This window comes from Phyllostomus discolor, chromosome 10, assembly GCF_004126475.2.
Source record: "Phyllostomus discolor isolate MPI-MPIP mPhyDis1 chromosome 10, mPhyDis1.pri.v3, whole genome shotgun sequence".
Classification (NCBI taxonomy): domain Eukaryota; kingdom Metazoa; phylum Chordata; class Mammalia; order Chiroptera; family Phyllostomidae; genus Phyllostomus; species Phyllostomus discolor.
In genome coordinates this window covers 41,301,608-41,325,262 of record NC_040912.2, presented here as the reverse complement: position 1 = coordinate 41,325,262, position 23,655 = coordinate 41,301,608, and the positions used below count along the sequence as shown (strand labels likewise).

At 35.4% G+C, this 23,655-nt stretch overlaps 1 protein-coding gene and 1 pseudogene across 1 annotated transcript in view; one reads left to right on the top strand and one right to left on the bottom strand.

The window, feature by feature from the left end:
- GNAT3 (G protein subunit alpha transducin 3) overlaps positions 1-23,655 on the bottom strand; it is a 132,797-nt gene that overhangs the window by 65,147 nt on the left and 43,995 nt on the right. The gene's annotated exons all lie outside the window — the stretch shown is intronic.
- Positions 22,160-23,383, top strand: LOC114508018 (annotated as a pseudogene).

Here is a 23,655-nt window from a genome sequence, read left to right as displayed (position 1 = left end):
AGGCATGATCACATGGAGGCTTCTAGGAAGATACTCGGGGCTGTGGAAATGAAGGGGTGATGGACATTAACTCCTGCCCCCTCAGCTTTGTCAAAGTCTGAGTCTTTGTTCTTAGATGTGAGAAATCCAAGTCTCCTGGCTGCCTCTGTCTTCTGCCTGCAGGGAGGGCCCAGACCAGAAATGGTGGACCCCCTGGGTGATCAGGCCTGGGACATAGAATATGCAAGATCCTGTGAGATCTGTTTGCTGGAGAATGTTATTAACTTGGAATTTAAAAGCACAGGCAGGGAACTTTTGGAACCTGTAGCCCTTTCATATGTTAATGACCACAAACCTTGCCCATAATCTCAGCAGGAGCTCTGTCCCAACCTTTGTAAGTTGCCTACATCTTTTGATCTTTTCTGCCAAACTGTGAATCCACAAACTAAGTCTGTTTTCTCAATAAAAATCTGCTTGGGTATGGACACAGGGAACCCTCCAGGAGAGAGGGTGGCCGAAGGCGCTCCCCACATGAGGAGTGGCCCTTCTGTCCCTATTCCCTCACAGGACCTGGTTGTCTCTGTGTATGTTTTTCTCGTGTTTCAATGAACATCCGCAGCTGAGATGGATACTGCTGGCTGGTATCCTCATCAACTTATATATCTGGTTTATTAACCATACTAATTGATAAGCTATAGGCTTTGGAGACAGCAAAAATGGAAAAAATGCTATACATTACTTGTACTTTATTCAGAAATGTGCAAAAAAATCTTCTGCAATGATCAAGATTTTCTGGATCTGCATAGTCGATACATATCCGCAAGCTACATGTGGCTCCTGAACACTTAGAGTGTGGCTACTGTCATTAAGGAACAAAATTTTAAATTTTATTTAATTTTAATGATTTAGTATATAAATTTAAATAGCTTCAAGGAGTAAGTGACTATTAGATAGTACATGTTGGGTCTGCAAATGGACACTGAAATTTCCTGGGTAAACTACATCTGCAAAACCCTTCATCTCCTCCCATGCACAGCTTTGCTATGAATACTGCTACTAGGTTGGGACCTCACCATGCCGTGGCTGAACTTCCCAATTTGGCTTTCTATCTATGACTCATGCTACCTGGCTCTTTTGCCCATTTTCCCACACTGTCCAAAACACGAGACTGAAAACAATCATAAAGCCATTACTCTCCGGATACTAGCTCATGTGCCAGTATTTTCACTCTATTTTTGTCCTTGTTTCCATTTTCTATTCATCTATGGGTCTGAGAGATGTTACTGCCTACTTGATGAGAAATTATTATATTATAATAACTGCATTTTTCTCTCCATTTATGGTGTTTGCTAAAGAATAAATTCATCTCTTCATTGAATTATCTTTTTCCTAGCAAATTCTTAAAGGATAGCTTTGCCTATTCAACCCCAACTTACAACTCTACTAAAATTCTGAGGAGAAGGTGGCACTCCTCACAAATACAAAAAAAGTTAAGTCAATAATTCAAGATCACATGAAAAAAGCATTGTGGCTCAAAAGGATCGTGGTCAATGCCAAATGAATTGTGCGCACACATACAACATGAACACAAACAAGATCTAAGGAATTCAAAGGAGAGACCTGTTACTTTTATACATAAAAATATTTATATGAAGAAGTTATGATTTCAGTTAGACTTTTTGAGTCATAGGTAAAAATTCAAACAGATGAAAGAAAAGGCATTCAGAACACAGAATAGAATACTGAAGCGTTGTGGAATCTGTGGGCAGGCACCCCAGGCAGGCACACTGTTCTCTTGGTAGTTGTGTCACCTGGTACAAATTTCTTAATAGTCAAAGACTTATTTTTTCCCTTGTAAAATGAGAGACTTAGGAAGTTGTTTTGAAAATTAGAAATCATATCTGTAAAAAGCCTAGCTCAGTGCCTGGAAGATCACAGGAATTCATTACAGGGTAGCATTAATGACTTTTCCAGATGAAGGAAACTACATGTATGAAAACCAGAGACAGGAATTTCAATGTTTACTGGTGAGTTCAAGAGACAGTTTGTGACTTACCATGAATAGATTGGTTTCACTTGGGTACTGTTTGTATTTGGGAACAGTGAGAGACAGTTTAGAAAAACAGATTGAAACAGATTATGAAGGGCATTGTGTTCCAAGGTAATGAGCTTATTGTAAAAGTTGGAAGGAGTCAGTAAATATTTTTGAATAAGGAAGTATCCAGTTAGAAACAGGGTTTTAAGAATAGAAAAACCACCAATGACTTGCTGGCTGGCTTGGAAGAAAGGAAAATAGAAATAGAGAACCAAATCAGAAGTATAGCACAGTAATTGAAACATTAGAAAATAAAGATGAGCATTAGGGTATGAAATATGTGAAAGTAATTATAAAATAATGTACAAATACAAGAAATAATACCTAGGAAGGGGAATAAGTTCTTGATTAAAAGAGAAACATGGAATGAATGTTTGGTGCAGTGAAAGGGACACATTTTTGGAGTCAGAGAGTCTTGGGCTCCAGCCCCGCCTGCATGCCTTTTGTTAATTGAATCATATGCCCAATCTTTCTGAAGCTCAGTTAGCTCATCTGTAAAATAAAAGTGATGCCAGTTAATTTACCATGTGACAATAATATGATGAAATAGTAAACCACTTTTTTATTTTGAATTGGGATGATGATATTATAAATGAACTGAAATTGGGAAGAAGAAAAACACTTAAAACAAATAATAAGACTAACATTTTGTTTAATTTGATATAACAGCAGGATGTTCTTGAGGAAACATATAATAAGCATTTAAAAATTCATGATTAGTGCTCAAGACAAAGACCATTATTTATTTATTTTGAAAATGGAATATATTTTAGAATTTTGCTGAGGAACTCAAGGCCTAGGATGACACAAAATTGTGAGGTTTGTGAATATAAAATATCCTTCCCTAAGTTCAAACCGTGATGAAATCTTAACTGTGGTAATAACTTTCCTCACCTTATACTCTCATCTCTCTCTTTCAGTCTCCAAAATACGGCTAAATATAGTTTCCTAAGGTCCATTAAAAAACCTTCATTGATTTTGGAGTTTTGAAATTCTCTTCTCTTTGCTGTATGGCTCCAACATACTCTTTTAATTTCATATCTTTGATCACAGTCACATCAGTTCTATGCTGCTCACAGCAAAATCCCCCAGGATTTTTGTGTCCTTTAAAACAAACTCTTTGTGCCCTGAAGTTATTTCTACATGAATTGTCATCAGGAATTCCTCACACATCCAGGAATTCAGGGTTGTGTTCATTTTAAACTTGAAAATGTGCTCTATGTAAATTAGGAAATTTCTTTTAGGTAAGCACAAGTTAGTAGTCAGAATATTGGACTTGTGCTATGTGTTGACTCAGTGTGGGTCAGATGCAGAATAAGTAAGATTCAGGTTGTATTTATTCTCTTTTTTAGCTTTAAAAAAGAATGTAAACCCAACCATTTCTTATTGTGAGTAGCAATAGACCATTAGCAGGAAAGGCTTCATTATCCACCATGGTGTTTGCCTGGAAAGGACAGCTGACATTGCTGAATAACCACTGGCTTAACTATATTTGGCTGGAGCTAAAAAGTGAGTGAAATAGTTATTTTCACCATCCTATACACTTTAGACAGTTTATCTATTCTCTTGCATCTTGTTATATTCTTCCTTAAAAGCTCAGAGGATTCCCCAAACCTCCCATTTTTTGAATGGCACCTTTTCTCCAAACTTTCTCACGAAACAGAGCTTCATAATTCAGACCTATTCTATCCTCTAAAGATCAATGTATCAAAGCCTTTAAGTAAACAATATAGGAAAATGGAAAGTCAAGCAGATCTCACTGAGCTTAAATCTTCTCTAAAATGATGTTAAATTTGACCTATTGTCACAAATTAGTGAACTAGCACACGAGAGAATGTTCAACAGGCCTTGCACATGGCAGTTTAAACAAAAGTGATATTCTTCCTGATCCTATTCAAAACAAGATGTTTTGCTAGCACTCACCTAGATAACCAGTAATAATTACATCTCCAGCACAGTTCCTTATCCTGTGGGTGGCCTAATGGACATGTTTACTGGGATTTCCCAAATATATTATACCGTAGCTGCTGTGCCTAGCCACCCACACCCTTTTTCAGGACTGAAGGACTTCTCCCTACTTGCTAGAATGTCCTGCCTGATAGCTATGAGCTGTCAGTTCTCCCCAGAAATTTCCCTGAGTCACACATGTCTGCCCAATCCAAGGTCACACATCTCCAAGGGGGCTGGTCTATATTCAGTGATTGGTGCACAAGTCAGGAGAAATATGAAGGGCCACCCAAGCTTCAGAATTCCCTGTGGTGTTGGCTGAGGTCTTACTACTGCACTGAAGTCCAGCTTCTTCCTTTGCCTAATTCTGCTACTTACACTTCCCTCACGGGCATGGATCCTAGCACACACCCTGATAAGCCTTCTTTCCAATAATTTGTTCTCATAGTTGGCTTCCCAGGGAACTGTGCCAAGCAATATGCTCCAAGCCAAAATAGACCACTACCACTACCACCACCAGCACCACCACCACAACCACCAGCAAACTGCAACTGTCCCTGCATTTTTTGCACTGAACAGCACTATTTTGACTTAGTCTCCCACAGTATCCTCATTACTCACTCTCACTTCATTCCCATATCTGTGGAAACACTTAGTAAATTCATTTTTAAGTAGATTTTATCTTTTAAATCACTTACAGGTTTAGTGCAAAATTGAGCAGAAGCTATAGAGATTTCTCATATAGTCTCGTCCCTATACATGCATAGTCTCCCCACAAGAACGGTACATTTTCTTACAACTGATGAACTTGTATTTATAGACCATCAGCACCCAAAATTCATTGCTTACATTAGGGTTCCCTCTTGGTATTGTACAGTCTATGGATTTGGATATACACTTAGCAATATGTATTTAAATTTTCTCCATGTCTTTTTATGACTAGAGAGTTTGTTTCTTTTTATATCACTGAATAACCAATATTCCATTGTCTAGATTTACCATAGTTAATATTTCAATCACCCACTGAGGGATATTTTGATCACTTCCTAATTTTGGCAATTACAAATAAAGCTGGTATAACATCTATGTGTAGGTTTTTCTATGGACGTAAGTTTTGAACTTCTTTGGATAAGACCAGTGAGTGCAATTGCTGAATTACATCATAAGAGTATGTTTAGCTTTGTGAGAAAATGCTAAATGTCTTTCAAAATGGCTGGACCATTTTGCATTCCCACAGGCAATGAGTGAGAATTCTTGTTACTCCACATCCTTCCCAGTATTTGGTGGCATGATGTGAAGCATCTTTTCATATGCTTATTTGTCATCTGTATATCTTCTTTGGTGTCTTACAAGAAGTTGGCCTAAGTTATCAAATTCACCTAAATTATCAAGTTTGTGAGCATAGAACTGCTATTCATTTTAATGTCCATGGGTTCTGGGATGATGTCCTTTCTTTCATTTCGAATATTAGCAACTCTCTCTTTCTCTCTCTCTCGCTTCTCTTTTTTTGATCTATCCAAAGAATCAGCTATTAGTTTCACTGATATTTTTCTATTGATGTCTATAGACAATAGTCTATAGATCTCTATTATATCATGTTGATTGATGATGTTATTCATTCAAATATGTCTGTACTCATTTCCTGCCTGCTGGATCTGTCCATTTCAGATAGAGCAGTGTTAAAGTCTGTGACTATGAGAGTGAATTCATTTATTTCTCCTTTCAATTCTGTCAATCCTTGCCTCATTTTGTTGCTAGGCACTTACACCTTAAGGATTGTGTAAAGACACAATCCTTACCATTACCTTTACCATTGTGTAAAGATAATTTACCATTACCTTTACCTTTACCTTTGTGTAAGGATTGTGTAAAGACACAATCCTTTACCATTATGTAATGGCTGTCTTTATGATTATTTCTCTTTCAATTTCTTAGAGTACAAAATTCTAGGTGGGTGGTTATTTCTCTTGATATTTTAAATACTTCACTCCACTCTCTTCTTGCTTGCATGTTTTCTAACAAAGGCACAGATGAAATTCTTATCTTTACTGCTCTATTAGGTAAGGTGATTTTTTTCAAGACTGATTTTCAGAATTGATCTTTTGTAATTTGAATATAATATGTCTAGATGTCATTTTGTTTTATTGTGTTTTGTGTGTTTGTTTGTTTGTTTCCATTTATCCTGCCTGGTGTTCTCTGAGCTTTCTGAATCTGTGGTTTGTTATCAGACATTTATTTAGAAAATTCTCAGTTATTGTTCTTTCAAATATTCCCTCTGTTCCTTTTTCCTTCTCCTGGTATTCCCATTACATGTGCATTATAACTTTCTTTTCTAAAGTTGTTTGTTAATTTTATGTTTCCCCTTATATATATATATATACCTACATATATATAAATTGTTTTAAAATAATTTTACCTTCATTATTTCATTTGTTTTTAAATAAAAGTAACATATTTATATGTAAAACAAATTGAAATTATAATAAAAATAATAAATGAAATCAAAGACTATCTTTTCTTCCACTCCAGTTTCTTTCTCCCCAAGTGTTTATGTACATATTCTCAGGTAAAAAAAATATGCTTATACTCATAATATGAGAATATATAGTTAGAATTTATACCTACATAATTCTTTTTAAATCAAATTTATTGGGATGATATTGGTTAATAAATCTGTACAGGTTTCAAGTGTACAACTCTATAACACACCATCCACATACTGCTTTCTACACTCACCAACCAAAGTCTTTCTGCCACCATTTGTCCCCTACTTTGCCAAGGTCTGGGAGCAGCACAAATGCCCACAAGTAGATGAGTAGATATAAAAACTGTGATCCATTTACACAATGGAATGCTACTTAGTCATCAAAAAGAAGGAAATCTTACCTTTTGTGACAGCATGGATGCCCTTGGAGAATATTATGCTAAGTGAAATAAGCTAGTCAGAGAAAGACAAGTACTATATGATCTCACTTCTATCTGGAATTTAATGAACAAAATAAACTAACAAACAATATAGAAACAGAATTATAGATACATAAAATAGACTGACAGCTGTCAGAGGGGAGTGAACTGGGGGACTGGGTAAAAAAGGGGAGGGGATTAAGAAGAGAAAACACAGATCTGAACAATATGTTACAACTTCTGTACTTGTCCCATATTTCTTGCATATTCTATTCTGCTTTTTAAAAAAATTTCTTTTTACTCTTTGCTTTTCAGTTTTTGGAGATTTCTATTAAAATATCCTCAAGCTCAGAAATTCTTTCTTTTGTTGTCCAGTCTACTAATAAGTCCATCAAAGGCATTTTTCATTTCCGTTAGTGCTTTTTTTTAAATCTCCTGCACTTATTTTTGTTTTTTTTTCTTAGAATTTCTCTTTCTCTGCTTACATTGACCACCTGTTCTTGCATGCATTCTGCTTTATTTATTAGATTCCTTAGCATCTTAGTTCTAGTTGTTTTAAATTCCCATGGTGATAATCCTAACATCCCTGCCATATCTCTGAATCTAGTTCTGATGCTTGCTTTGTCTCTTCAAACTGGCTTTTTTTCTTTTTTCCTTTTAGTATGCCTTGTAATTGTACTGGGTAAAAGAAACTGCTGTAAATAGGCCTTTAATAAAGTAGTGGTAAGGTGTGGTGGGGAAGGATAAAGTATTCTATACTCCTGTCAGTTTAGAGAGTATGTGCCCCTGGGCTGTGAACTTCATGACGGCTCCTCAGTTCTCCCTCACTCTCCTTGAGGTGGAACAGGATGTCTGAAGGGAGCTGGGGTTGTGCACTCACCTTTCTCTAGTTTAGTCAGATTCTGTGATACCCAGCACATTAGGCTGTGGTTAAGTGGGTTCTGCTGAGGACAAAACTTATAAGAAGAACAAAGTGCTCTGTTAGCTTTCAGAATTTCCTTTCCCCTCCCCAGGCAGGAAGCATGAGGGGATTTTTCTGATACTCACTGTGGGTTAAGTTCTGGGAGGTAAAACTCATCAAAGTAGAGGGCCCTTCCATCACTGGCTTTCCTTGGAGTTTTTACATCTCAGATGTGTCCATATGGAGCCTCCAGCAACGTGTTGATTATAGTTTAGGTTTTCCTACCCTGGCTGTGGTTCCTGCAGAGGTTTCTGCTCTGGTAAGTTGTGATTCTCTGTATTTGCCTTTACATTTCATCAATTTGGGGGCAACGGCTTCCCCTATGACTTTCTCTTAGTGATCTAAAAAGAGTTGTAGATTTTTTAGTTTGTTCAGCTTTTTACTTGTTGCTAGGATGCAGGGGTGACTTCCAAGTCCTCACATGTGAACCAGAAATTTGAAGTTGAGTCTTCATTTTTAACTCTAAAATTTTTCCCAAACCTATGACTCCTTCTTATTCATATTTTCACTACTTTCATTCATTTACTTCTCCTCTGATTTATTTTGTTAGCATACTAATTGGTGCCATACTTTTCTTATAGTTCTTCCTCTATGTATTAAAATATGTTAGTATAGATTCACGTACAGAACATTCAGTGATTTCCCTAGATCACATGTAGACACACTTGTGATTTGTTATGAATCTGAGGACAGAAAATTCTTAGATTGTTGAAAGGGTTAACACTTTCTCCACACACACAAGAATAAAGTAATCCAGAAATATAAACTTTTTAAATAACTTTAGAATGATTTTCCAAGGAAGGTTGTAACCAGATCTTGATGGGAATTAGGGAAGACCATGAGCACTTAGCATCAGAAGGGTGTGGAAAGCATGACACCAAATGGAAGAAACTGGACAGAATAAATAAACTGGAGGCACAAACTAGAACAGTAAATTTCATTTACAGAGGAGTGGTCTTCCTATAGCTCATTTGCTTCTGAACATAAGTGACCTTACTAAGGTGATTACTCGTTCTCATCATCTTCCTTCACCTATAACACTAGGAGTGTGCTTTGAGAATAAATGCACATGGCTTTGCTGGGGTAACAATTATTCAAAAAAAATCACTGGTGAGAAATAAAGTAACTGTACATGTTCAACATATATTACTTCTGGGGAAGAAGAACATACCCACACATACTCACTCAAACCCTCTCACTTCCTCATTATCTGCTAGAGAGAAAGCTTAATTGACTCAGCTGCTAAATCCAGTAAGCAGCAGTTTGCCTTGCTACAGTGCACTGGGCCCTTAATGACTCAGTTCTTCCTTAACTCCCCATCTGCCGTTCTTGTTACCACCCCACCCACGCTACACCACATTACACCACACCACACTGCACCACACCCCCACTCTAGCCATACTAAGTGTCCCAGCCCCGCAGATATGACATTATTTCTCTGGACTCCAGGGATTTTGCACAAACTGCTCCCTCTGACATGATTTGCTCTCAAATTTTCATATGAAAGTGAGGAATTTGTATTTTGAATTATATGACTATTTTTCTAAAAGTGATTAGTTTTTTAAAATTGTCCAGTAATACTCCAGAATGAACACACATGAAAGGATATTTTCTTTTTAGATGCATGAATTAACAAAAATGAAAATGTTTCTTGCAGAAGACTTTAAAGACAGTTTGTGAGTTGTTTGCATGTTACTACATTTTTTCAGGTTTTATTTTTTAGATTTAGAGCTCATCAAATCCCAAGACCTTAGGGAACTGTTTTCCTAATTCATATGCTAATTTTCTAGCTTACATCATGCAAGTTGTATGCTATACTGTTTTATAGTAATATCCATAGACTTTGAAAATTGGACAAAGAAACCCGAAGTTTTTCATTTATATCCTTTAAAATACTCCGTGAAAAAAAACTTTCTTGCATTGATTCTCTTAGAGGTGATCAAGTGCAGAGGACATACTGAGGTCTCACTGGACTGATAAGAATCTCTAAAATATATTTTTTTCCTTGACTGCATCCGCAATTTGCCCACAGCCTGATTCCTTGAATACTTTCTACCTACTGACTCAATTATCTTGACAACCAGCCAGAAGGAATTTCAAGGTTAACACAAAGGAAAAAGGCACATTCAGTTTTTGCTGTACTCCTGGAAAAGCATTTCCCAGCTTTTGTTATTTTGATTTTAGTTTAATATCCCACCTAGAAAAATGTATGGAGTGAAAAATGTGGATATTTGGGGTTTTGAATTTTTGTGGTTCTGAGGTTCCCTAATCCTTGTTAGAACCTTCCCCTGCCCCTCATTCTCATCACACCCCATGGACCACAATGCCTTTTCTGCTTCCTTCTCAATTTCCTGGAAATTCAGGAACCTAACTGAAAGATCCTGCTGAGCAGGGAACATGTTGAACTTCTTTTTTAAATTTTTGTTTCCTCTATAGTCCCTGAGGTGTAGAAAACACTTAAAATATATGTCTTGGTTTCTGACTGCTTTACTGACTAAATGTCCATGTAAATGAAAGAATAAATGAATAATCATAGTTACTATTGCAGATACTTTCCTACTTTGCTCTTCCTCTTATTCTTTCAAGTCTTTAAGGGAACAGTCACTATAATTATCTTATTTTTCACTATATTTTGAATGTTTTAAATCTTTAACATTATTTTGGTTTAAACCCTACTATTTATTTTAAATGCCTCAAATTTAAGAGCAAATTATTATATAAAACTAGTTTGTCCTTTAAATATTTGAATCCAATATTGTTTTATTTTTTGTTTTCTCTTCTTTTCTTTTTATATTGGAAACATCAAACCCATGAAAAGCACAGTTTGTTCAAGTCAAGGAGATGTTTCTCAGAGGAAATATAGGCCACTTACTTTTGATACTTTATCTTTTCCTTAAAGGTTTTCAAAATGTAGCATCCAGAATGTGTTATCCTTAAGGACAATACTTTGTCCTTAACTGGACAATACTTTGTTTTGCCTGCTGTCTCAAACTAGTTTATGACTCTATGAATAATAATAAGAAACTAAAGAAGAAAAAAAATACCTGTCAGAGGTGCAAACAACATGAAAGTGAAAAGGAAGCAATAAATGAAATAGAGATTGATCAAAATGTAAATAAAGTATATTATAAAGTAAGATATTAATAAATTATGACATAACATCTAAGAAAAGCATAAAAGTTTATGATATCTGGAGAGAAACAGAGGCTTAAACTTTTATTACTGGGTAGTATGAAGAGATTATATATTAACTTTTTTTTTCAAATTGGATCTAGTTTATTAGTTCCAAATCCAAACTTTCCCAAATCATTGTCCTCCTCATGCAGTGTGAGGATAGCTATTCATTATGTATTGGGCACCTTGTCTTATCAGACTTACTTTCCATAATAATCCTCATGAGATAGAGACTGGTTTCCTCCTGGTACAGATGAATCTAGGGCTCAGAGAAACTAAGACTCTTGTCTAGTCACACAGCTAAGTGGCAGCACTGAGATTTCAATCTAGAACAACCTGATGGCTTCTCCACAGCATGTGGTCCCTCTCTTTTATTAATTGTTGTTCAATTACAGATATCCCATTTTACCCCCATTACTCTCCCCTGCCCTATGCACCCCCACCTCCTACATTCAATCCCATGGCCTCCGGGTTGTCTTTGTGCATGGGTCCTTTACACATGTTCCTTGATGACACTTCCCCATTTTTCCCCATTATCCTCCTCCACCTTCCCCTCTGGTTACTGTCAGTTTGTTCTTTATTTCCAGGTCTCTCGTTATATTTTGCTCATTTTTTTGTTTTGTTTCTTAGGTTCCACTTATAGGTAAGATCATATGGTATTTGTCTTTCACCAACTATCTTATTTCACTTAGCATAACGCTCTCTTTTTCTATGCAGGCTGTTGCGAAGGGTAGGAATTTCTTTCTTTCTGCTACATAGTATTCCATCATGTAAATGTGCCACAGTTTTTTGATCCACTCATTTACTGATGGGCATTTAGGCTATTTCCAGAACTTGGCTATTGTAAATAACACTGCTGTGAACATTGAGGTGCATAGGTTCTTTTGATTAGTGTTTAGGATTCCTAGGGTATAATCCTTGCAGTGTAATTGTCAGGTCAAAAGGCAGTTCCATTTTTAGATTTTTGAGGAAATTCCATACTGTTTTCCACAGTGGCTGCACCAGTCTGCATTCCAACTTACAGTGTACTAGGGTGCTCTTTTCTCCACAACCTCACCAGCACCTGCTGTTTGTTAATTTGTTTATGATAAGCATTCTGACATATGTGAAGTAATATCTCATTGTGGTTTTAATTTCCATCTCTCTGATGGCTAGTGATGCTGAGAATCCTTTCATATGTCTTTGGGCCCTCTATATATCCTCCTTAGACAAGTCCAGTCCTTTGCCCATTTTTTAACTGGATTGTTTGTCTTCCTGGTGTGGAATCACGTGAGTTCTTTATATACTTCAAAGATCAATCCCTTGTTTGAGGTATCACTGGCAAATATATTTTCCCATATGGATGTCTCCTTTTTCATTTTGCTGATGTTTTCTTTAGCCATGTAGAAGCTTTTTAATTTGATAAAGTCCCATTTGCTTATTCTTTTCTTTATGTCTCTTGCTCTAGGGAACATATCAGTGAAAATATTGCTGCATGTGATACCTGAGATTTTCCTGCCTATGTTCTCCTCTAGGACTTTTATGGTGTCACAATTTATATTTAAGTCTTTTATGCACCTTGCATTTATTTTTGTGTATGGTATAAGTTGGTGCTCTAGTTTCATTGTTTTTTGCATGTAGCTGTCCAGGTCTCTCAACACCATTTATTGATGAGGCTATTTTTACTCCATTGTATGTTGCTGCCCCCTTTGTCAAATATTAATTGATCATAGAGACTTGGGTTTATTTCTGGGCTCTCTGTTCTGTTCCATTGGTCCATGTGCCTGTTTTTATGCCAGTACCAGGCTGTTTTGATTACAGTGGCCTTGTAACACAGTTTTGATATCAGGTTTTGTGATCCTCCTACTTTGTTCTTCTTTCTCAAAATTGCCATGGCTATTCAGGGTCTTTTATGGTTCCGTATAGATTTTTGAAATGCTTGTTTTATATCTGTGAAACATGTCACTGGTATTTTAATAGGGATTAAGTTGAATCTATAAACTGCTTTGGGTAGTATGTATAGTAAATTTTTATGCCATGGATTAAGAGACCTGGATATTTATTTGAAAGTTATTTAGTCAGTTCAGGACCAAGACAAAAATTAGAGCTCAGTTTTTCCTACTTTAAGCCAAGTTCTAGCATGACTTTAAAAACTTTGTTTAATTTATTAATAAAAGCTCTCAGAGAAGAAAATGTTTTTCTTTCTCTACTGTGGTATCTGCAGGATTTAAAATAATGCCTGACTATGGTATGCTCTCACTGTTTGTGGGAGACATGACATGTACTGAACACACTGATTCATGTAGATGTAGTGTTTGACATGTTTGTAACAAAACCTCTGTGTTAAATAATAAGGTTCAAGATATAAAAATGTCCTAAACTATTTGATATTTTTCTTTAATATTTGTAAATTTTTGTAGATAATTTGAATTGTATATAAATACTGATATTTGAATATTTTTACCTATAAACATGGTGATTATGTGCTTCAATTTAAAAACTATTGACATAAGTTAAATATTGTATAATTCTAAAAATTAAAAACAAATAAAGATAAAAAATGAAACTAGACCACCTTCTTATACTATACACAAGTATAAATTCAAAGTGTATTAAAGACTTAACTGTTAGACCAGAAATCATAAAATTCCTAGAAGAAAACATAGGCAGGAAAATTTCAGACATTGCTCATAAAAGTTTTCTTATCTGATATATCTCACCAGGCAAGGGAAACAAAAGAAAAAAATAAACAAATGGGACTACATAAAACTAAAAAGGTTTTGCATGGCAAAGGAAACCATCAACAAAATAAAAAGACAACCCATTGAATAGAACATATTCACTGATATGTCTACGGCCATACCACCCTGAACGCGCCCGATCTTGTCTGATCTCGGAAGCTAAGCAGGGTCGGGCCTGGTTAGTACTTGGATGGGAGAACATATTCACTGATATATCTGATCAGGGATTAGTATCCAAAATTTATAAGAACTTATAAAACTCAACACCAAATAAACATATAATCCAATTTAAAAAATCAGCAAAGGTTCTAAATGTGAAAAGAAACAAAACATCACTAATCATCAGAGAAATGCAAGTTAAAACCACAGTGGTATATTACCTTATACCTGTCAGGATGACTATCATCAATAAATCAATAAACAACAAGTGTTGGTGAGAATCTGGAGAAAGAGGAATTCTTTTGCACTGTTGGTGAGAATGCAGATTGATACAGCCAGTATGGAAAGCAGTATGGAGATACCTCAAAGATTGAAAATGGAACTGCCTTTCCAGAATTGAAAATGGAACCCAGAGATTCTACTTCTGGGAATTTATTTGAAGAAACCCAAAACACTAATTGGAAAGAACATAAGCACCCCTATGTTCATTGCATCATTATTTACAATCACCAAGATATGGGAGCAGCCAAAGTGTCCATCAGTAGATGAGTGGATAATATAATTATGGGACATTTATATAATGGAATACTACTCAGTCATAAAAAGGAAGAAAATTTTACCCTTGTGACAGTGTAGATGGATCTGGAGAACATAATGCTAAGTGAAGTAAGCCAGCCAGAGAAAGACAAATACCATATAATTTCACTTGTATGTGTTATCTAATGAATAAATTGTACTAACGAGCTAAACAGAGACAGACTCACAGATAGAGAACAACTCTTTGGGAGGTAGTTACAGGGTGAAGCAAAAATGGAAAATAACTCATGGACATGGACAACAGCATAGTGATTGTGGATACAAATGGTAATGGAAAAATATAATAAAATAATAATAATTCTATATTATTTTGGAAAAACAATTTATCAGCCATGTTAATGATCTCTGATAATACTCAAAAGCCTATTTTATCTGATTAGACCTGATGATTTAGCGTAAGAATCATCCTGGAAGCTTGTTAAAATGTAAATTCTTGAGTCTTTATTAATTGAGATTCCTGATAGAAAATCAGGTCTGAACTCCTAGGCACCGCCTGAAAGGCCCTTTGAGTCAGCTCATCACTTCAGTGTGGTGTCTGTCACCTTCTCTCCACTAGCCTCATTCCACTCCCATCACTGTCATTAACACATTACATATTCTAAACTGTCCCCATCTTTGCTATCTCGATCTGAAATGATGAACCAAGTTTGTCAAATTAATAAATTTTCTAAGCCACTTCTTCACAAATTTATTTGTTTATTATCTGTCTCCACCTATAGCTAATAAAATCCCCAGTGGCAGGACCATTCACTGGCACTTACCAAGACCCTATAATTTTTAAGACTTCATTCAACTGGGGGCAAGTCAGGGGTTGAGTTTATAATTGAAGGTTAGGAGTTTTCTCCATAGGTAAAGGCTGACTTAGATTCTATAGCTTTATATCTCGTTCTCTCTCACTCATTCTCTACTTTCTATATCTTGCTATACATTTTTTGCTTCTCTCAAAATGACACATCATAAATATGGGGGGGTTGGACCCAAAAAACCAGGAGGTCTCTTCTAGAGGGAGGGCCCCTTGTAGTACCAGCTTCCCCTGATGGTGAGTGTTCTAGGAACCCATTTGCATCAGGGCACCAGTTGGCATTGTTGTGAGAAACTGCATTTGGCTTCAGTGAATTTTTTTTGATGACTCTTTCAATGCATTTGACTATTTCATGATGGGTGATTTGTGAGTGCAACCACCCACACTGTGAGTTGCCAGCAGTTTTTGACTAAAAACAGGATGATCCCAATGTCCTACACTCCCTATTCATCCTAGCTCTCTCTGAGTGACTTTTTCGTTTCTCTGGATGAAAAAATTCCTCAAAGGAAAATATTTTGTTGATGTGGAAGAGGTGAAACAAAAAACAATAGAAGCACTAAAAGGTGTCAAAGTTGTTCTGAGCAGTGGGAAAAAAGTCTTGAAAGGTATATTGCATCAAATGGAGAGTATTTTGAAGATGACTTAAGTTTAAACATGTAAGAATAAATACACAATTTTTTATAAATAAATTCTGTTTTCGGGGGTGCCTCCCTTGTAAATATTTTTCACTAATTTCTTAACTGTTGTTTGTTACTATCTACCCCTTATGTGTTTTGAAAGCTCAACTTCATCTGAATTGGTAGTTGTGCCTTTTGTTTAATATAACTAGTTTATTATTATATTTATGAGTATTTCTCTTTCATAGTGTATTATAATAATAATTCTCTTGGTATTTGTGCTTGGTGTAAAAAGAAATTTACTTTTGAAAGTATTTCAGAAAATTTGACCTATGATTTACAATATTTACTTAATTACACAAAAGAAAACAAACAAAAGAACATTTTTAAATGTCCCGAGAGACTTTTCTCATTAACATCTAATTTTAGTTTGTTTCAGTTCCTGCTATTGGCAGTCTTAAGAGCTGCCAGTTCACACAGTGCTTTCAAATTTACATGGGTAGGCAATGAGAACATATGGGACAAGAGTTCTGTTTTTCATATTCTTCATTTTAACCTTTCCCTTGAATATTGAATCAGTGTGAAAGGAAATAAACACTTTTTGTCTCCACTGCACAATGGGAGTGATCTCCTCCCTTTCCCCAGTGATAGTCAGGTTCCAGATGGTTGCCCTGAACTGCAAATTTTTAATCTGATTGACTCCCTAAGAAAAACTTGGCAGGTATTCTTACCAAGTAGAGGACAACTATTTCTAAGATAAAGAGCCAAAAGACCAAACATTAGCCCCAAACTATTCACAGGACTTGCATCTCAAATTTGTATAAGAAAGCTTGTGTCAAAGAGCTGTTTAAAATCAGCTCGCATATAACACAGAAAGAAAAAACAATTATTAAAAAGAGATATAGAATTAACAGAGCATTGTGTATATAGTTGTCAAAACACTGAAACTATTATTACAGAATGTATTTTGAACAATTATCAAGGTGTAAAATTTAAAAGAGAAATAAACAGGATTATTAAAAAACTACTGCTTTTTCTGAACCATAGCTCCTGCTTCCAGGGAGGCAGGGGAGGTGAAAGAAAGAAGTTCTTGTTAAAATCTATAAATCTTAAGATCTTTTGGAAAATCTAATTATCTTTTTGAAAACCAAAAATTATTAAATATCAATTGTTTGATACTGGTTATGTATCAAACAATACATAATGGAAATGGAATTGCCTAGAGAAATATTTATCCCCTATAATGTTCATAATTAATGGTTCTAAATTTTATTGACATCAGAATTAAAAATCCAAATTTTCATTATTAAACCTAAGAGAGGAAAAGCATTCTCAATGTAAAAGAAGGAAGTTTTAATATTTTTAATGGTTACTTTACTTTGATAAATAATTGGATTTCTCTTTTCTCCCACAACTTCTCAGTGATCAGCAGGAGTGGCACAATACTTGCTTCAATTACCCCAAAACCTTTCCTAATTTTAATTTGCAATTTTAAAAAGTGGTTAGGAATAAATGAATGACTCAAGAGATTAAGATAGACTCTCTTAAGAAACTGTGTGAATTTGCATTGAAGAAATAAAACACCAATGACGTGTGTGTGAGTAAAGTTCATGGGATCAAATAACATTTTGCTGCAATGAGAAGGAAATGCTGATCCCTTCACAAAACAGCTGTCAGAAAAATATTTTATTTAACTTCTTTATGCTTCATGTACTCTTTGTACGTAAAACCAGATGGAATAAAAGTAAATGTCTTAGTCAAGAATCTATAAGACAGGAAGAAATTTGGGAGGAAAAGAATGTTGAGTATTCATTTCAATCATGATAATGCAGATATAGGGTCTCTACTTTAAGAGAACCTACTGTCTTTTGATTAAAACTTGTAAACATATAATTATTGGGATAAAAATCAAGAGGAAAACTCACCCAGCTATTTCCTGCCTTTCAATTAGGAATATAGACAGGCCTTCCATTACGTTACTCTTCCTGTTCCCTTAGCATTAGCCTTCATCCTAATGACCCAGAGATAACCTTTCCTGATAAGTTTTTCACCAAGAATAAGTCAGTATTAATTTTTCCTGTAGAAATTGAATTGAATCAAGGCTACTTATATTGACATTTCTCAAGACACTCTTCTAAAATGATTACTTTGAATAGCTTCATGCTACATAATTTATCAGGACATAAAACATTTATAAGACTACAAAATCAATACTGCTGTATAATATACTAAGTTGTCTGTTTTTCTTGCTTTTATCAATGCTGGGCTACAATTCTTGAACGAATTGATCGCATAGCTGTCACAGCATGCCTAATTTGGGAGTAATTAAAGGGCTCAAAATCATTTGTTACAGGTGACTAAACACTTAGTGTGAAGTAAGACATTAATAGAACTTACAGAAATACTTTTTATGCATGTTGCAAAACTATGTGGAAGTTCTAACTCAACTTCTAGATACTATTTCTCAATAATTACTTATTTATGAGATCAAATATATTCTTATATACTCAGTGATTTATTCCTTTTTCTATGCAATCATATCTCTTCATCTATCCAACTTCCACATCTCTAATAAACTTTTTATTTTGCTCAATTTACCAAATCATATGACTTCGACTCAGAGTCCTTTGACATGCACATGTTTGAAACGTGATATATGTGGTAATGGAGTGTGGGCAGAAGTGATTGTTGAATGTCCCTTGGCTTAAAACACAGTTTAGTCATTTTTTTTTACCATTTCAATTACAGTTTATACTCATGTTATTTTGTACTATTTTCAGGTACACAGCATAGTAGTTAGATAATCATGTACTTTACAATCAGATTTGAACCTTATTTTTTCCCAATTTTTAAAATTTTATTATTGTTCAAGTGCAGATATTTTCCTTCTCCCTCTACCACTCCCTTCACTCCCAGCCACCCCCACCTCCCTCCTCTGATTCCACCCCCTTTGGTTTTGTCCATGTGTCTTTCATAGTTGTTCCCCAAAACCCTTCCTCTTTCTCCCCTATTATCTCCTTCCATTTCCCTTCTGGTTACTTTCAGTTTGTTTATTTTGAGGTCTCTGGTTATATTTTGCCTGCTTGTTTGTTGTGTTGATTAGGTTTCATCTATAGGTGAAATCATATGGTATTTGTCCTTCACTGTCTGGCTTATTTCACTTAGCATAATGCTCTCCAGTTCCACCTATGCTGTTGCAAAGGATAGGAGCTCCTCCTTTCACAGCAGATACATTTAAACAAGGAGAAAGGAAGCTTTCCTGGAGCTAGAGAAAAGAATTGAGGAATTTTCTAAGGCCTTTGAAAAGAAGTCTGATACTGTACTTCTTATAAGCCAAAAAATAGACACTTGAAAAGCTATAAGTCAGTACAGCAGCTGAGGTGCACTGAGGCAAAATTTACAGCACAGAAAATAGAGTAGAAAGTGCAAAAATATGATGGAAAAGAGTGACCTCCAGTAATAAAGTATGTAGAAGATGCACAATTGGCTATACCTATGGAAAGAAAGAAGAGGCTATCCAAATTTGAGTCTATTTGTCATTCAATCATTGGAATAATTAGGTCTCCAAAATCTGTACTGGGCTCTTCAACATTCTGTGATATGACCTCCATACATGAGACCACCTGGCAGAACAGGAATGGTACCATGGTGTAATTCCCAGAATGGAAGCACAAGATCTATTAAAACAACAAGGAGACTTTGTGGTGTGAGAGTCATGGGAAACCTGTTCATGTGTCATTTCTGTATATTCTGTTGTACAAAAGAGACACTTTTTCATATAAAATGTGATGATATGTATTGATTTGAAGATACTATTTTTTTCAAACATCCCTCAACTTATATATCATCACTATACAACAAAACAGGTCATCACTAGGAAATCAGGGGTAGTTCTGCTGAATCCTATTCCTAAGGATAAGAAATGGGTTCTTAATCATGAAGATGTCATATTGGAAAAATTACTGGGCAAGGAAAATTTTGGTGAAGTATTTAAAGGCATATTAAAGGATAAAACTGCTATTGCTGTTAAAACATGTAAAGAAAATCTTCCTCAGGAACTGAAAGTAAAATTTTTACAAAAAGACAAAATTCTCAAGCAATGTGATCATCCCAATACTATCAAACTTATAGGAGTTTTGCAGACAAAGACAGCCTGTCTACATCATGCAGTTCTGACTCCTGGATACCAGAAGTTTCACTTCACTTTGTTAAAAGCACTATCATATGTGGCACGCCTATTTAATGTAAGATTCTCTGAATTTTTCTCTAGATAACACAGATCTTTCTCTAAGAGTTGTTATTTGCAGAAAACTTCTAGCATGTTGGGTTGAATGGCTTTACAGGGAAGGAAAAAGATAAAAGCAAGGAGGTCAGTTTAGGGAGCTAAATCCAATAGCTACAAGAGTGCTAATGAAATGATGTTGGAATGGAGCACAGGGAATGGAGAAGGAGAAGACACTATGAGTATTTTATAAGTTAACTTGCTGTGATATGTCAACTGACTTGATTTGGATCACAGGGGGAAAGGAAGAGGCAAAATGAAGAAAAGAATAATAATAAACTCTTTATTGAAAACTTACCTTATGTCAAGCATGACACTAAATATCTTACTTAAATTATTACATTGCAATGTCTATAAACCTCAGAGTCAAATACCATGGGTTTTCCTATTTTGAAAAAGAAGAAACTGAAGGAGAAGAGAGTTAGAACACATTAATAAAAAGAACTTGCAAGTAGAAGACTATGTTGCAAGTCCAAACTTGAATTGTTCTACAATTCCTCATTTTTCTATAATTCCTTGATAAAAGGTACTTATTATTTTCCTTATTTTAAATTTAATTTATTGGGGTGACACTGGTTAAGAAAATTATGCAGATTTTAGGTGCACAATTCTGTAACACATCATCTGTACACTGTATTGTGTGTTCCCCACCCCACATCAAGCCCATCTTTATTTATCCCACTACACCCTCCTCTACCACTGTAAAATGCATTTAAAAATAGAAGATTTTGAGTCTGAGTGAATAAAAAATATGATGCTATTAATAATGACAAGAGGAAAACCTAGACATGAAGATTGATAATGAGCTTGGTTTGGAAAGTATAGCAGAAAGTCTGGCTGTCCTTCAATACTCATTCTCCTCTTCTTCCACAGTAAATTACATTCTAATTTTTAATTGACATTGGGATGTCAAGAATAAAGAACTCACTTTGCAGCTTCTCTTATAAACAGGTGTTAACATGTGACAAAATTCTGGTCAGTAGGAAGTAGGGCAAATGCTAAGTTCAGTGTCCAGGGAATGTCATTAGTGGACAAAGCTATGTTGCTCTCCCACACCTTTTCCTGCTAGATGGAAGGCAGGGGTCATGGCTGAAGCTTCAGCGGGAATTCTGAAAGATTTATCTTTAGTACCATGAGACCGGAAGCTACAACCAGAGAATAAGATAAAAGTAGCCTGAATCCTTGCCTTTGTGAAATAAGAAAATAAAGTTCCTAAAATTATGATTACACTGGAATTTCTGCCATGGAAAGCATAATCTCATCCTATCAGATATGAATATACTTATTTTAATTTTTTCTCAAACATCCTTTTTTCTATTACATAAAAGTAAAATAAATGCCTTTAATGTATAAATGCCTGTATTTTTATTTACATTGTTTTTATTCATAATCTTAGATATGATGAATTATTATTTTTAGTCATATGGCTATTGTTAATATTTCTTCTATAATAGTATTTCACATAAGTGAAAAGAACTTCAAGGTCAGATAAAATTTAGCATTAAATCTCACCTATGCCATGTATTAGCTTTATGTCAGGAAAATTTTTCCATCTCTCTGAAAATCATTTTACTCATTGGTAAAATAAAGATAATATTTGCCTCAAAATTGCTGTGTAGATTAAATGAGCTAATATATAGAAAATGGTAAATAAATTTTAGTTATCCTCTAGCTTATGAATAATGCCTGGGACACAAATGATATTTATTACATGATTTCCAGCTTTAAAAATGAAAATTTCCAAATTAGTTTAGGTATTGTTCAAGACTGTATTGTGAAAAGGGTGAATGGTTTGCAGGAACAATTATAAAGGACACATGGACAATAACAAGGCCGGGTGGAAACAGGGGAGGGAGGTGGGCAGGGTTGGGGTGGTGGGGAACGGAAAGGCAGAAAACTGTATTTGAACGATTATAAAAAATGTTTAAAAAAAAGAGGTCAAATATAAAAAACAAAACAACAACAACAAAAAGACTATATTGTGAAAACTCTGGTCAAGAGAGGCTGAGCTCTTTTTTTCTGTCTTGCTGGAAAGATGACCACCACCTCTTCTAGCTCCACCACCAGCATGACAGGGAAAAGCAAAGACAAGGGCAGGTCCAGAGATTCAGCCAGAGCAAGCACAAATAGATGGCTTGGTGGTATTAAAGACAATCAAACATCATCAAGTAGGACAAGGAACTGAGGTGGTTCAGAGGAGTGATTTGGGGCCTGATTGTAGAAGATAGACTTGAAATTACCAGCTGCTTTCCTTTTCCCCAACACATAGAAGATGATGCCGATTATGACAAAGTCCATCAGATGGAAATGATGAAAAGCCTTCACAATGGAAACATTGACTATCTCCACCTGGGCTGGTACCAGTCCCCATTCTATGGCTCATTCCTCACTTGGTGCTCCTGAATTCTCAGTTCAGTTACCAGCACACCATTGAAGAATCTGTCATTCTCATTTACCATCCCATAAAAACTGCCCAAAGTTCTCTCTTAGCGAAGGCATACAGACTGAAACCCACACTGATGGAAGTTTGCAAATCAAAGACTTCTTCTCCTGAAGCATTGAAAAAGGAAGCATCACCTTTGAGCACATGTTTGAAGTGCCTATTGTAATTAAAAATCAACATCCTAGTGTGGGAGGTTGAGAAGAAATCAGCTATAGCAGGTAAACATGAATTGTTCAGTCTTGCTAACAGCAATCATTGGGAAAGAATCTACAGTTGCTGGTGGACAGAGTAGATGGAATTAGCCAAGATATAGTTAAATATAACTCATACTTGAGGAACATGAGTGAACAACCACAGCAGTAACACCAGTATCAGCAGCGTCTCCAGCAGAGGAATACGCAACGCCTGAGTTAAGAATCTCCATATCCAGAGGAGGATATGTCCAGACTTTCAAACCACTCTAACCCCCCCAGCCAGGATGAATTCTCTGCTCATTGCAGGCCAGGTTAACACTTACTTCCAGAACATCAGAAAATTCACTGTCCAAAACTTAGGCAAAATTCTCATGGCCCAGACTCTTCAAGAAATGCAACAACTAACAGAAGAAAGTTTCCAGAAGAAAAATGAAGTAATATGGACTCATGGAAGAAATACATTTGCATATTGAAAAGTCTTTCTAGCAAATGATAAATTACAAATAAAACAAACAACAAAAAAGGCTGAGTAGCTATTACCATTTTCCCCCAGAGTTGAATATAACTCAATTTCTAGGTACCTTTTGATTTAAACTTTTGTGAATGAAAACACTTCATAAGAAATAAGTTCCTCATTGAAGAAGGACTTAAATTTGCATGCAATCTCTCAAAATTTAGATACAGTACTTAGATAATTAAAAGTAATAAACATTTGATTTTATAACATATTTTCTCTTAATTCTGATTCTTAGTTGAACTTCAGTAGACTAAATTTATAATA